General features: G+C 43.8%; 1 protein-coding gene across 3 annotated transcripts in view; it reads left to right on the forward strand.

The window, feature by feature from the left end:
- The window catches only part of HIVEP3 (HIVEP zinc finger 3), a 451,731-nt gene that overhangs the window by 86,311 nt on the left and 348,975 nt on the right, over window positions 1–16,445 (forward strand). For 2 of the 3 annotated variants that reach the window (XR_003315948.4, XM_026498358.4), the window contains exon 2: window positions 6,416–6,527. The exons of the other annotated variant lie outside the window; for it this stretch is intronic. The gene's annotated coding sequence lies outside the window, so the exon portion shown is untranslated. The remainder of the gene's footprint in view (window positions 1–6,415; window positions 6,528–16,445) is intronic. 3 annotated transcript variants of the gene reach the window in all.

Raw genomic sequence — 16,445 nt, forward strand, 5'->3', positions numbered from 1 at the left:
AACTAGTAGTTTTGCTCCTAGCTAAAAAAATTACTGCCAGGTAAGGAGAGAAGAATGGATACTGATTGAACAATTAAGAGTCTTGCAATTAAGTCAGTATGATATAATAGAGCAATTTGTTTGCAAAACAAAAGTCTTGGGCAATATTACTTTGTGTTGATAAAAGTATAATATCTTCTAAAACTGGGGTTAGCAAACTTTTTCTAAAAAGAGCCAAACAGTAAATGGTTTAGAATTTGCAGGCCATGTATGGTAACAGATTGTTTTCTGCTTTTTTAAAAGAAGATTTTATTTTATTTATTTATTTATTTATTTATTTATTTGAGAGAGAGTACGCAAGAATGGGGGAGTGGGGAGAGGAGGACAGAGGCAGAAGGAGAAGCAGGCTCCCCACTGAGCAGGGAGCCCATCGCCCAGTGATCCCAGGATCCCAGGATCATGACCTGAGCTGAGGGCAGATGCTTAACCAACTGAGCCACCCAAGTGCTCTGCTTTTGTTTTTTACTCCTATTCCAGAACAATGATGGCGATGACTCTGGGACTAAACCCTAAGATGTATTAAGAATGTGTTCAGCGTTGGTAATCATGATGGGAAAGCACTCTGGATGAATTTGCAAGTACAATTATCAAAGGCATTGTTTAGTTTTAGTTTGGAGAAGCTAAGATTCTTGATGGCCTTGTCTTCAGAGATTTGAATGATCCTTAAGTAGTTAGTGCGTATCCAAAGGGAAGAGCTAGAGTCAGTGAGAGGACTACTAGTGACAGACTGCAGCCCAGCATAAGGAAGGACTTTCTCATTCATGGAGCCTTTACCACCAGGCACTGTTCTAAGCACTTGACATAGATGGGCTCACTTTGTTCTCAACAATCCCATCAGGTAGGTGCCATTCTTACCTCTACCTTCTGGGTGAGATAAAGCAGCATTAGAAGGTTATATAACATGCCGAGGCATGCATGCTACTAAGTGCTAGGGTCGTAGCAACTACAACTCTCTGCTGCTTACTCCCATGCAAATTAAATGAAATTAAGTAGGTATAGAGTTTAGCAGCACCAGGCGCAGGGTAAGTGTTGTTGCAGGCGATAATCATTATTATATCCCCTAGGAAGTACTCTTTCTCTCATCGTGGTGTCTATATTGGTTTCCTATGGCTACTGTAGCAGATGACCACAGACCTGGTAGCTTAAAACAAGGTATTAATTTGCTTAGAGTTCTGGAAGCCAGAAATCTGAAATCAGTTTCACTGGGCTGAAATCAAGGGGTCATCAGGACTGTTCTCCTTCCAGAGCCTCTGGGGGAAGACTCGGTGTCTTGCCTCTTCCAAGCTTATGGTAGCTTCCCAGTTTGTGGCCATATCACTCCAGTCTCAGCCTCTGTGGTCACATTGCCTCCTCCTCTCTGCCCTCCACCTCCCTCTTATAAGGATCCTTTGATTACATTTAGAGACCTCCCAGATAATTCAGGATAATCTCCCCATCTCAAGATCCTTAAATTAATCACACTTTTTTTTAAAAAAGATTTTATTTATTTATTTGACAGAGATAGAGACAGCCAGTGAGAGAGGGAACACAGCAGGGGGAGTGGGAGAGGAAGAAGCAGGCTCCCAGCGGAGGAGCCTGATGTGGGGCTCGATCCCAGAATGCCGGGATCACGCCCTGAGCCGAAGGCAGATGCTTAACGACTGTGTTACCCAGGCGCCCCCACATTTTCTGCCACATAAGTTAATAGTCAGAGTTTCCAGAGGTTAGGAAGTGGATATCTTTGGGGTCCTACCACAATGCTGTTTAAGCAGAGGGTGGATAACCACATTATTTTCTTAACACTATAATGAAAAAACCCCCAACTTTATAACATTCTATGATTTATTGATCAGTCATAACATCCACTTCTTCTTGTGTTTTTTTGTGAAGATAGAATATATTTCGTATAAGGTAGGATTTAGAAGTAATATTTTTTAAAATAGCTACAGTCTGACATTATTTATTGAATAATACATTCTTTGCCCCATTGATTTAAAATTCACTTTTCAGCAAATGCTACCCTTGAATCTGTTACTTGACTTTATTCATTTCCGTTAATCTATTTTGTAGATTTCTACATCTGTGCTATATACTGTTTTATTTACTGTAGTATTAGAGTATATATTTATAGTTGATAAATTCAGTACCCCCCCCCAATTCTTTTTTCAGTTTTCTTGGCTAATGGTCTTCTGCTGTTTTCTTTGTCATTCTGTATTTCAACTTAAAAAACTTTCTTATTATCATTTTAATGTGGTCCTGGGAAGAGAGGAGATAGATGGAATTCTAATTGTCTGCCTTCCGTAATGATCCTCTCATCCTATTTTTTATTCTAGTGATTTTACGTACTCATTTTTATTGAGATTGTCCTTTTTCTGTTGTTGAAATCATATGAAAGTTTAATTCCAGACATCTAATATTTCAAAACTTCTCACAATTAAACTTTAGAACCACATTATCAATTATTTTTATACTTAACCATACATTTTATTGGCTTTATTCCTCATTACATTTTCTTACATATCTTCTCTCTTCTTGAGTTCATTTTTCTGGCTTTTTTTTTTTCTTGGCCAGAATAAATCTTTAAGTAATTTTTAAAAAATTCAATAAAGGGGGGCGCCTGGGTGGCACAGCGGTTGGGCGTCTGCCTTCGGCTCAGGGCGTGATCCCGGCGATCCGGGATTGAGCCCCACGTCAGGCTCTTCCGCTATGAGCCTGCTTCTTCCTCTCCCACTCCCCCTGCTTGTGTTCCCTCTCTCACTGGCTGTCTCTATCTCTGTTGAATAAATAAATAAAATCTTAAAAAAAAAAATTCAATAAAGGGTTTTGCGGTGATATAATTTCTGTGTCTTTGAACATGCCTTTCTTTTTCATCACATATGAGATAAATTATAGTTTGGCAGTTGGTAGAATTCTTGAGTTACAATAATACTCTCTTAGAATTCTGTAAAAATTGCGCCACTGTCTTTTCTCAGAGCATTGAAGATGAGACGTATGATATCAGTGTGATTTTCTTTTCTTTTAAGCAGCCTGATTTCTCTCCCCTATCAGGAAGGTTGTAGTTGTTTCTCCTTGTTCTTGGGGTATCAGCCTACGTCTAGACTTGTGTGTTCTTTCAGTCACACTGCTGTCCAGCACTTAGACTTATGTGATATAAGGCCTGAGGTCTTTCTTCAACTCAAGGAAACCATCTTCTCTTTCTTCCGTGATTATTGCATTCATAAACACTGCTGTCTCTTTCTGGAACGCCTGTCAGATTAATTTTGGGTATTCTGGGGCTCTCTGTTATATCTTGTATCCAAGCTGATTGCTTAACTAACCTTCTTTTTGTCCACCTCCTTTTCCTTCTTCTCCTCATTCTCAAATGACCTGGGGTCTTGCCCCAGTTCAGCCTTTGACTTCTACCCATATTAAGAATAAATTTTCCACTTTCCAAAGATGCTGTGGAATGACTGCCATTCCATGTGGAGAGAACCAGCTTAGTTCCTGATGTCCTTTCATTTGCTTCTGAACTGATGCCCATGACCTTTGTTCACTGTCTGATCCTCTGAGCTTGGGAGTTTCTAGGACCCTTTTCTGGAAACCTGTGCACTTTCTTCTTAGGAGGTCTGTGCAGAACCATGACTTTGTCAGCACTAATCAGCTTTTCCTTACCCACATCCCATCTACATTACATCACCCTCATATTTTCCAAAATGTCACCTTTATTGATGGCATCTTTCTGTGGTTTCCAGCATTGCCACTCATATTTTGGTTATATAAATTTTGGGGGGGGGAGTGGCAGGAAATGTATGTGTCCAATTTACCATCCCAGAGACCCAAAGCTCCAGAGTGGAAATAGAGGGGAATGAAGCATCATATGGATTCTGGACCAAATGACCTTTCAGCCTCATCTAGCTCTTGGAGGTTTTTCTCTAAAGTCTAAAGAATAAAACAGCATAATTAAAGGTTTGAGAATCATCTTTCACAAAAATGTTCCGAGAGATAGGGTTTAATTTGATCAGGAGAACAGAATGAGGTGAGACAAATGGTGAGTCACATTAAACGTGCTGAAGATAGGGCAAGAGGGACCAAGCTTAAATTACAGCCACGGTGACTCGGGTTGGTCACTGCGAAGACCATTTGACTCTTAAAAAGCTGTGTGATATCATAAGGCATTGCAAAGCCAAGTGAAGAAGCTTCCTTCCTTCTCTGGTAGTTTTCTGGAGGGTCAGAACTGTTCTGCTTAAGGGAAGAGGGTGAACTGAGCTGCCTTCTGGGTTCCCTGACAGCCTTGGGATATGATGATTATGACACCTCAGTGCAGGTGATGTTGGATGGGGAATAAAGAATGGCAGCAGATAAACTCCCAAGGGTGAAAAAATCTTGTCTTCACCCAGCCTTACTGATTATTATTATTTTTTTAATGTGAGAGACTGTTTTTGTCAGGAACACTTTCTCCAAATCTTTAAAACTGAATGGAGACATCTTTAGTTTCTTCCCCAACATGCTGGGAAGAACAGGAATTTCAGCAGCTCCCTCTTTCCCTGCAGCTGGAGGCAGCTCTGGCTCCCAGCGTGGCTGGAGACTCTGTCCACATCCCCTGGCAGTCCCCTCCCCCAGGGCTGGGTACAGAGAGAAGCTGGGAGAGGGCACGGGGCCAGACTCGGGAAAGGAGTGCCGGGCTCCCTGTGGTAGGTCTGAGCCTTGTCACATTGCCTCCTGGGCTCAGGTCGCTGGTGGCCTCGGGAGAGCCAGTTCCAACCTGTGTGGCTGGTGACATTTCCGGCTGCCAGGGCCCAGCCAATCAGGGACGGGCCCAGCTAGCTAGGGCGATGACACATGAAATATGATAATTTTCTGCTTTAAAGAGCCCTGGAAGAGAGGAGAGAAGGGAGCGTGTGTGTGGCTGGGAGGGCTCAGCATAGGCAGCGCCTGCCATGAGTTGGGAGGGGGACAGCGCATTGGTTTTAGTGGTTTGCCAAGGGAAAGAATGGGCCCTGATGCTAGGGCTAGAGGGACATGGTCCAGGGAGTGCCTGTAGGAACCCCAGGGTTGCTCTTCAGGTAAGCTGCTGCTGCTGCTGCTGCTGGGTGGGGACCAGAGGAGAAGCAGCCAGTGCCATTCTGGAGCTGGGGTGAAAAAGAAACTGTAAAGGGCATTTTCCTTCTATCCAAACATAAGTGAGGTTAGGAGTGTTGGTTCCTTCTCAGTGCTACCTCTTTAAAAGCCAAAACAAAACTGGAGCAAGTACCATCTGGGTGGCTGAAATACTTAATGAATAATTAAAAAAAAAATTGGGGCTGGGATTACCTCCCCCTCCCCCACGGCATTTTTCTACCTCTATGCTCAATCTAGCCCTGAAAAAAAATTGTTGTTAACAAAATCTTGAAGAAAGACCTAAGTCTGAATCTTAGAAACTCTAAAGGTTCAGATGGTAGTTTTGATTCCAGATTGTGGCTGGAGAAAAAAAATGTCTTGGAATAAGATCTGGCCCTAGATCACATTATATTTTAGAAATAGTGCCGGAATGATCCTTTAGTTTGAGGACATGGCACCTGAGGCTGTGGGCAAGATAGGGCAAGAGTACCCTGTGGTTAACTCTTGAGGTGGCACAAGTCTCCGCTTCCTTCAGCCCCTTTGGCAAGCTTCCTGGTCCTCCAACAGCAGTGAGGGGCTTGCAAGGGGTGACAGGCGTCCCCTGCATTGTCTGACCCTGTGAATATGTGTGTTCAGAAGGGAAGGATCATAGTGTTTACATAACATGCTGATTAGTCACTGAGAAGCCCATCACTGCATAAATATGTATCTCCAGTATTATACCTTGCATTTGCATTCTCTCTCTCTCTCTTTCGCTGTATTTTGTTAAAAAGCTGCAGATAAATGAAATCATAATCACTTTGTGCAAGCCTGCCCTGTGGCTTTAGGCAGGGGACTAGCCTCCCGCGCTTGGAGGAATAGCTATTCAGAAGTGATAATTGGTGTACTGTATCTTTAAAAGGTTAAAACCCCTTTCAAAAAAGGGTCTGGACTCATAGTGGAAAAGACAAGCGAGGCATGGGTTGGCTCTGGATTCAGCAAACAGCTGCTGATTAGATTCTGTGTCTGCGGGCTGAATTTATTCCGTGTTTTTCAGCAGCAGGAATTCAAGAGGGATGCTACTGTTTGGGTTTCTGATCGTGATTTATATTTATTCAGAGGAATAACAGAGGGTGGATCTGGTCCCGGCGCGAGCATGCTCACAACCAGCCGACTCTCCCATTATCCAGCTGCCTAGTTTGGTGCTTCAGAGTACATGTACATTCCGTGTGCATATGTGTGTCTACAAACACGCATGCATGCCTGCATGGACATATGTATGCACACGTTATTTTTTAAGGACAAGTCTTTCAATAAGGTCTTTACCCCTTACTTGAAACAGGTGTTCATGAAAAAAATGCACAAAATCCCGACTGGCCGGAATAATTCATGAAGAAGGGGCTGGATCCGTGGGTCAGAGAACACAGGACCAGTTTGCCATCCCAAGGCCGAAGGTAGGGGACTCTGGATTTTTATTCGGCGGATGGATTCCTTGCGCTTGGTTTTATTTACTGTGCTTTTGCCTCCGGCCGCCACGGGGAAGTGGAATAGCGGGCTGCGATTCCATCTTGTCGTTGCCTTTCTTGGGCAAGGTGTCCGGGTGGGCGGCCGCGCGGCGTGCGGTGCCCTCGGTGGGCTGAGCGGCTGCTCGGCCTGGTGCCGGGGGAGCGGCGCGAGCCTCAAGTGACCCCCGCGCGTCAATCCGGCTGCCGCGGCTGTAACCCTGTGCGCGCCGCGCGCTCCCCGCTCGCCCGCCGCCGCCCCGCACCCGCGCCCCGGCCGCCGGCTCGCTCCGGAGCGTCCGCGGCCCGGCGATCGCCTCGCCGCCGGCACCTGCGCTTCCTGCTGCTGCCCTGGCTGTCGCCCCGGGATGGTTCAGGGCGACCCGAGCGGTCTCTGCTGCCGAAGAGGAGATTGGGGGGCGGGGGGGATGATGGGTGCCAAGGCAGAGGGAGAGCTTTCCCTTCTCCCCTTCACCGACCCCCCCCCCCATGTTCCTAAAGCAGAATCGCAGGCTGTCTCCCCTGCAAACAAAACCAAACAGAAACCAAACTCCTGCTCTGTTGGGGATTCTTGCCTTACCGCCAGCAACGCGGGTGCCCCCCTCTCCAAGCTGTGCCCCACATTTGACCATCTTTTAAAATTAGAAACACTGGTGGTGCTGAATGGCCCCGGCTGAGACTGCACGGGCTGCTGGGGACTGCTGAGCGTGGCGGACAGCCTGAACCCGCATAGCCTCGGACCTAAGCGGTGTAGAGGGGCTGGGAGGCCGGGCGCTGGTTTCGTTGAACGTTGCAGGTCAGGACAACTTCTGTGGCTCGGCCCTCCCTTGAACTTTGGAGGCAGCGGCTGCAGGCAGGAGGGTCTGCTCTGGCAGCCCTTGGCATTGTCACAGCAGCAGCCAGGTGCCCCCCTGCCCCCACCCAAGCCACATCGTGTGCTTCGGTTGTGGGTTGTGTTAAAACTGGCTAGCTTTTTGGGCTTGGGGGTGGTGGTGGCGGAGAATGGTGTGTGCGCTGAACTGATCTCCAGGGAGCCTTCTCCAGCCCTGTCTGTATGATTATGTAACCTCAACTAATGATCAGACAGTGCGCCCCACCGAGCAGCTCCCCATCATTTCCCGGTCCTCCCCCGGACTGAAGGAGTTGGGTCCCACACTTTAGATGTTTTTATGTAACTGTGTGTATGCTGGGGGCAGGGAGAGTGCCGGGGGAGGTGGAACAATTTGAGCAACTTCTGGGAAACACCCGGAAGCAAAGACCACGTGTTTATGGGGGACAGGGTGGCTTTGGCTTGGGGTTGCTGTTGATCTGAAGACCCTCCCACATCCCTTTCAGCTGGTCATTGCTTGTCTGAATTTTCCTTTGGTCATTCCACCCCTCTTGAACCCTGTAGAAGGTTGGAATCACCCCTGTAGGGCCCCTAGGTTCCTCACTGAGCGGAGAACAGGAGCCTGAATCCAGGCTCACTTGCTTTAGGTCCCGGCTGTTCTTCATGCTTCCCAGAAGGAAGGAGTTTCTGCCCTGCTGGGGTTTCAGTTTTGCTCTGGGGTTGGGCCACCCTGTGGGGCTTGAGAAAACCTCAGAGGCTGGCTGAGCTGCTTGGCCTTTGCTCTTTAAAACTGTGATGACTTTGGCAGAGGCCGGAGACCCTTTGCATTCTTGCATTAAAATGTTGTGGGTTTTTTTGGGGGAGATAGGAGAATAGCTGTCCCACGGAGATATGGATATCCACAGGAGGAGGGGAGGTGTGTATGACACTTTACTCTCTGTTGTTCCTTCCCATTCTGTTTAGTGAAGGCACACAGAAGACCCAGAATAGTCACATGGGGCTCCTTTATCATACCCCTTAGCACTTCAGCCTAGGGCTGCTGGGTAGACTTGTTCATTTGACGGGAAAGTCTGGCCTCTTCAGGCTCACGTTGTCCCCCCTGCCCCCAGCACCCTGGTGGGTCTGCCGTAGGGGCCTGGTACGAACGTGTACACACGGCAGCAGAACAGGCTGTGCTCCGCTGCTACTGGGCTTGGCTTGTCTCTGTCCATTGTGTTGCAGAGACGGCCACCCTCCTTGGAGTGGAGAAGGGGGTGCTGCCTTCGGGGTCCTGGCCAAGTGGGCTTTTGAGGCATTGAGTGTGTGAAAGTTCCCGGCAAGAAGAAGATGCATTTAGTCTGAAGTCCTGGCAGATTCCAGGCCCCAACTGGATGGGAGATAATGTAGAGAAAGCTGTGTGACAGCTGGATGGCTTTGAACTTGTCTCCCACTTATGCTCTGTCAGTTCCTGATGCCTTTTGGGTTCTTTCCTGTCTCCTCACTGTCCACCAGGGAGGCCCTGACATGCTGTCCTTCGTTCTGTTCCTGGGGGGATCAGAGCATGTTTGCAAGTCCACAGAAGCACAGGGAAGGTAGGGCGGGGTCACTGGCTGCACCAGCAGGCGGCGCTGGTGTTTCTGGCCAGGCTCGGCCACGTGTTGACCAATGTCGTGTTTCATCTGTGAAGTGGGTATCATCGTCATAGCCTTCCCAAGCCCACCGAAATATCTTGAGCAGAAAATGATACGGGTTGAAAAGTCACATGTGCTCTGCGCTAGCTGGGAGCAGGGCCACAGCAGAGCAATGTGGCACTCACATTTGCACAGTTTCACTCACCCGGTTGGGACCTTAGTGGTGAACCAGAGAGAGAGGCCATAAGGTCCATGAGCTACAGTCCGTAGATTTTGACCACTGCAGACATTTCGTATTTTCTTTCAGGAGTTTTCATTTATGTAAAGTTCTAAGGGGCTTTGTTTTAATTTGCCAAGTACCCCTAACAAATTGGAAGAGATTGACAGAGTACAGTGCAGGGGTTATTAAAGTTATTTTGATAAGTGCCAGTAAGAAGTACTGGTAATGTAAGAAACAGAAAAAAATAAAAAAAAGAAATACAATTTCAAAGGCACAGGAATTAAAAACATAGCATTTTACGGCTATCTAATACAAGTATTTAATGTAAGCAATGCGATGAAATTTTATGTATTTTGATAGGTCTTCCGAACTCTGTTTTGTAGCCCAGTCACTGATGCTTACGATGACCTTTATGCATCAAGAACAGTTTGAATGACATTCTGTGTGTCCAGTTTTAGAAGGCATGAGATTTTGCAGTATAACCAAGTGTTTTTTGTTTTTTGTTTGCATGATGCTTAAAGGAAAAAGTGCATTTATGATGGACAACAGAACCTTTGAGGTTTCTGGACAGCCACAGGCTTTCTGATCAAAATTATAACTATAAAGCACTCCTGTTGAAATTAATTGAGAACTTTATGACCTTTTGCTGAAATTTAGCAGGGAACCATTATGCTGGTATTAGCAGCGCTTATGTTCTAACATTTGATCTATAGAAAATACTGAGAGGGAAACCTGTCTTCTTGTGACCGAAGACACGCTTAGAGTCTTCCCACTTGGTGACTTGAGAGCTGGAATTGATTGGAAGAGACCCGATGATAGAAAAGATGGAGCAGGAGAGGCTACCCCTAGTGGCATGCATCTCTTACGTCAGGGTAGGCACTGTGGACTCCCCACTACCAGTGTGCTGTTGAAAAACTAGTCAGAAAAATGAGTTCAAGATGTCATGGCAACACTCTGACGCTACACTGTGGTCTTTAAGCAATTCAGACACTGCGCTCAAAACTGGAAGGGTATCTGAGTTACACCAGCAGCGCTAAACTTTGCCTGACCCAATGCCTATTTCCTAAGTTAACAGTTTACTCCAAAAACAAACGCAATAGGAAAGACAAAAGCAGAGCACAGTGAATTGAAGGCTGACACTTTTTAAAGCGTATTTTTGAATCTCATACATATGTCAAAAATGTGAAGGCACTAATTTAAAGTATCAGAAGAGTATCTGTTCAGTTTCTAGGTGTACATAAATTCATCATTTTGGTAAATCTTTTGAAGACATTTTTGAACTCACTAAAAAAAAACCCCGCAAAACCTGTTGACAACAGGCCATTGAATATGATCAGAAATGCTGAGAACGGTCCAGAAGTTCCATATATATAAGCAAAGGGTTACTGATGTACTACGGTAGAGAAAGGGTATTCTCCACAATCAGGGGCTTGGAAGGCAGAGGAAGTACTGGTGGGAGGTGACCGAACCGCACCCCCCAGAGTGGGGAGGGTCCCGCGTGGGACTATGTGTTTGAGCCATAGATCAGGCTCGCTGGTAAAAGCCCTGGCTGCCCAGTGATGTCATTCTTCCCTCATTACTAAGTGCTACGAAATACCGGCTGTGGCTGGCGTTCTTGTGAGAAGAAGGTCAAGAGTGGGGCTTCACATCTACACACCTGTGCAGCGGAAATGCACTGAGAAAGACCCTCAGATCCGGGCAGTGAAGCCAGAGAGAAGCACAGGGAAGTTGGTCTCAGGAATCCTGGAAACTCTCTGAACGCACATGGGTCCTCGAATTGGGGTTCGGGGCCAACTTTTAAAAAAACGAGTAACGTGTGCTTGACTGATAAGCAAACAGTAGCGATGAAGGAAAGTAAAAGTAGTGTTTTAAGTACAGGATACGCTCTGCTGAGCGTCTGTCACAAAGGTGAGTCTATTCAGCCATTCATGGGACTCCCAGGCCTGGTGGGAGAGGCTGAAGCTATCTTAAGATCAGAGGCACCCTGATAAAGAGGAACTGATTGAATTTTAATAGGAGAAGAATTCTGACGTCCTCCTCAATCAAGAGTCATTACAGCAGACCCTTGACGTTTTCTATGGCTAGATCAACCATTGAGCAGAGCCCCAAACTTGCAAATGCAGAAATATTTGTATAGGTCCTTGACTTCCTTCTGAATCTGGTTTCTGGCCAGAGAGGAGAGATTCCCAGGAATATTCACGGGCCACTGATTACTTGCCTTTTCAAGGTGCACTCAAGGAAATAAAGTTTTGCTTACTTCCAGAGAGTTTCTGTTTTCCTGGCGGGGAGCTTCGACAAGGCTCCCTCTGTAGCGGAGAGACCTGCTCTGGCCCTGTAGCTTTGTGATGCAGCATTAACACTTGTGTTTCAGGAGAAGGAAGATTGTCAGGAGGGGTTGTTCGCAAATAGCTGAAAAAGTGAATGTTGAAGCTACAAACGGCAGGCATGGCTGGAGTTGCGGGAAAAAACACATGCATGCAGCCTCCCGAACTCCCTGCACTCCCTGGCCCTCGATATATACTTAATGTACTCTCAGAAACTTCCCCTGACTGTCAGCAAATCTCAAAGAAGAGAATTGGGGCATCACACAGCTGAGGCATATGGTAAAGGACTTAAAATGAGAGCATCACCACTGCAATCTAGCAAGAGAGACAGGACGGAGTCATTTGCTCCATGCCCTCATTTTAAAGATTTCAGAATTTGAGAAGATTCCAGGAGATTAAAAACAAAACAAAACAAAACAAAACCAACCAGCATTGTGATTATGATGACATTAAATAAAAGAGTCGGAGCAGATGTACTCTGGAGGCTGGGGCTTGCTGCACCTTGCTGGAGAGATTCTGGCAAGGATGCTACTGGAGTGGTTTGGGTGGAAGCTCTTAGAATTTTAAGTGCGTTTAAGAGCTCCACCAGTTACAACTGCGGAGATCCTCTTTGCCCAGCAACTAGAAGAGATGGGGCAGGAACCACAGCAATCTGTTATAGGAGTGTCTTCCTAAATTTTTCACTATGAACCTCTTTTTAAGTAGCGTTGATAAAATAGCCACTAGATTCAAAAGAACACTTACAAAGTGTAGATAAAGGTGTAAAGGTGCTTACCAGTCGACTTACAAGAAACGTTACCTCTTACCTTTGAACAGTGATTCCCTGATCTAGCCTGTCCCGTCTCTTTCCTTTTGGGATAATCATTTTCTGGATATTTCTGTTTCTTTCCCCCATGCTTTTCTTTATTGTCTTACCCTCTTATGTTTTGTATTTCTACACAGTCTCTCTGGTTGCGTATGTCTGTGAACTTTATATAAGTGGAATTAGACCGTTGGTATTCCTGTGTTCATAGTTAGCCCACGCAGGCCCCCCCGGCTACACTGGTTGGCACACAAGGGAAATAATTCCGTATCTGTTGGTGGTAAATTGCTGATTACCTGACCCCCCGTCCGCCCCTCCCCCCCCAGTGCCCTCATGAGACCTCTTCAAGTCCCTTCACCTTCCTGAAGGGAATCACACCTTGCCCAGCCCGGGATCTTGGGACCCAGCTCCCACATTGTGTTTGGGATCCCCTCTGACTGTGGCGACCCGCGTTCAATATTTCATTCCTGGATTTGTTCCTGTCGTTGAGTGTAACTGAAATTTTTTTCGCTTTGCTGAACTGTGATATTCCACTGAATGAATATATGGTGGTTTACATATCCTATGATTAACAGACACTGAAGTTACTTCCACTTTTTTTTTTGCTATTTTAAATTATGCTGCTGTGAGTATTCTTGTTCAAGCCCCCCCCCCCCACCCCCGTGAACATGTATGTGAGTTTGCTGAGGGAATATACAGAGGAGTAGAATTACTGGTCTTAGACCGTGGGCCTCTTTAGTGCTACTAGACTAGTTCAAAATTAATTTCCATTATGTTGTGTGAATTTCACCCCAGCAAAAAAACTAATTTCTATTGTGTTTGACCGGTTTCTATACCCAACTGCAGTGTACAATTGTTCCTTTTGCTCTATATCCTTGCTAGCACTTTATGTCTTGTTGGGTATTGTCAGAAATTTTTGCCAGTCTTGTGGGTGTGTAATAGTATCATATCTGCTTTTAATTTGTGTACTTTTGATTACTCAAGAGTTCAGCATCTCTTCCTAGGCTTGTGGACCGTTTTGGGTGTGTGTGCGCGTGTGTGTGTGTGAAGTGCCTTTTCAAGTCTCTTGTCCATTTATTTAAAAATTAGGTAGTTTGGGGGCGCCTGGGTAGTGCAGTCGTTGAGCGTCTGCCTTCGGCTCAGGGCGTGATCCCAGCGTTGTGGGATCGAGCCCCACATCAGGCTCCTCTGCTGGGAGCCTGTTTCTTCCTCTCCCACTCCCCCTGCTTGTGTTCCCTCTCTCGCTGGCTGTCTCTGTCAAATAAATAAATACAATCTTTAAAAAAAAAATTAAGTAGTTTGTCTTTTTCTTATTTATTTGTAGAAGTTATTTATGTATGCTGGAAACTATTTCTTAGTGTTGAAAATAACTTCTCCTAATTTGTGGAATAGTTCTGGATCCTTTTTAGTATTTTTAGAGTGGCAGAAATTCTGAATTTTAATGTAATAAAATTTTATCAATCTTTCTTTTATCAGTGAACTTTTTGTGTCTTTTCAATGATGTCTTTCCCTATGGCAAAGTCATAAAATAGTCTCTTGTATTGCCTTTTAAAAGTTTTAGTTTTGCCTTTCATGGTTAGCATTTTCCCTTGAGAATGATGTTCTCTGTGGATTTGATATTGTTTATCAGGACGAGGAACTACCATTCTGCAGTAGTTTGCAAATTGTTTGTTTTTTTTAAAATCACGAGTGGATCTTTTTAAAATACTTTTCCTGCATTTTTGGACAGAATTTATGTAATTTTTCCCTTTAATTTGTTAATGTCTGGTCAACTATTTTTCAGCGTAAAATTAATCTTGTTTTCCTAGAGTAAACCTGACTCGGTCATGGTGGATTCATTTTGTTACATTGCTAGATTTGTTTTACTGTAACTGTGTTTAGAAGTTGTGCATCTGTGTTCATTCATGAGTGTATTGGACTGTGATTTTCATTTCTCATATTATTCTTGTCAGGCTTTTGTATCAAGTTCTGCTAGACCTGTGAAGTGAGCTATACAATGTTTTCTCTTTATCTCTTCTCAAAAAAAGTTATGGGGGCTGGGGTTCTTTCTTTCCTGGAGATTTTTAACCTCTGATTCAATAGTTATTGGTCTACTTCAAGGTTTTAATATTTTTTTCTGGAATTGATTTTGTAAGTTAGATTTTTTTTAAGGAATTTATCCATTTGTCTGAATTTTCAAAATTTTTACCATAAACTTATTTATAATATACTTTTTTACCCTTTTAAGCTCTGTAGCATTTATGGTGATATATCCTCTTTTCATTTATACTGTTGTGGCTTCTCTAATCTTTTGTTGAATACCCTTTTCAGAATTCTGTCTTTCTGATTAGTCTTTTAAAGAATCAGTTGTTGACTTTGTGATCATTTATTTTGTTTTCTAGTTCATTAATTTCTATACTAATTTTTATTATTTTATCCATTCTAATTTATTTAGGTTTGGTCTGTTGTTCTTTCTGAACTTCTTAAGTTGAATCTTTGACTTTTTTTCTGTTATGAACATTATAGGTTATGTATTTCCATTCAAACTTCATGACACATTTTTTGATATGTAATATGTTTGTGTCATTTGGTTCTAAGTATTTTCTGATTTCCTCTGTTATTTATTCTTTGCCTTAGAAGTTATGTGTACCTGTGTTTCTTCATGTCCTGACCTCTCTTTTTTTCCTTTGTTGTTACTTTTTTTTTTTTTTTTGAGATTTTATTTATTTATGTGAGAGAGAGAGTGAGAGAGAACATGAGAGCAGGTGAGGGGCAGAGTGAGTCCTGTCCAGTGGGGAGCCTGATGCAGGACTTGATCCCAGGACCTCAGGATCATGACCTGAGCCAAAGGCAAACGCATAACTGACTGAGCCACCCAGGCACCCTGTGTTACCTTTTTGATACTGATTTCTGACTTAATTGTATCATGGTTGGTAAATGTTGTTTGTAAATTTTATTCAACCTTCTGTATTTATATTTGTTGAGTTTTATTGTGTGAGGCTTAGTATGTGGTCAGTTTCCACAATGTTGCATGGATTCTGTCATTGTTAGATACAGTGCTCTGTGTAACTCTACTGGGTAAAACTTCTTAACTCTGTTGTTCAAATCTTTTCTGTCATCACTGATTTTTGTCTGCCTGATCAATTAGTCATTCAGAGAAGTGTATTACAATCTCCCACTATGATTGTGGATTTTTCTTTCTCCTTATGGTTCTGCCAGTTTTTTGTTTTATGTATTTTGGGCCTTTATTAATATGTACCTACAAGTTTAGAATTGTTTTTATCTTTCTGGTGAATTGGATCTTTAATAATGGAGTGGCGTTTGTTTCTCTAGTGATTCTTTAAGTCTTTAAGAATTTAAAGTCTAATCTGACTGATATTAATAGAGCTCTGCCAGTTTTGCTTTGTTTAAGATTATCTGAGGGAGTCTGAAGTACATTCTTAAGAATTTTCTTATTTGAGGGTCTGCTGGTGATAAGTTCTCTGTTTTTCTTTGCTTGAAAATACAGTAACTTTTCCCTTGGTTTTGAGAGCTATCTTTTTGGGGTAGAATTCTAGGTTGACAGTTATTTTCTCTCCAATACAATGAAATCATTATTCAGACTTCTGTTTTCCACCATCATCTTTGAAATCTGTCAGTCTTGTGTTTCCTTTGATAATCTTTCTTTTTTTCTGTCACTACTTTTGAATGTTTTTTTTTTTTTGTCTTTGGTGTTGGACATTTTCACAAAGATGCACCTGCGTGCATATTTCTTTTAATTTCTTGAACTTGGTGCCCATTAGACTTGCAGGATCCATGTGAGAGTATCATTTATCAGTCATGGGAAATTCTCTGCCTGTCTCCTCAGGCCACAAAAAATGAACCTCAAGGTCACTTTATTTGGCAGAGATCCTCAAATTGGCTTCAGGGCTTGGCTTCCATTCTGAGTTCCAGCTTTTACTTACTTTTCACTTCCTGAATATATCTTAAAACTTCCCGGCTCATTAGTCATTCAAAAAGATATTTTTCTATAGTATCCAGTTTTCTTTGTTGTTCAGTAGAATGGCTAATATTATCTAGTCCACAGGGTTTATAAGTAAAAGTCTACAGAGTTTTCTTTAATATCA

The sequence above is a fragment of the Ursus arctos genome, unplaced genomic scaffold, assembly GCF_023065955.2.
Source record: "Ursus arctos isolate Adak ecotype North America unplaced genomic scaffold, UrsArc2.0 scaffold_12, whole genome shotgun sequence".
Lineage (NCBI taxonomy): Eukaryota > Metazoa > Chordata > Mammalia > Carnivora > Ursidae > Ursus > Ursus arctos.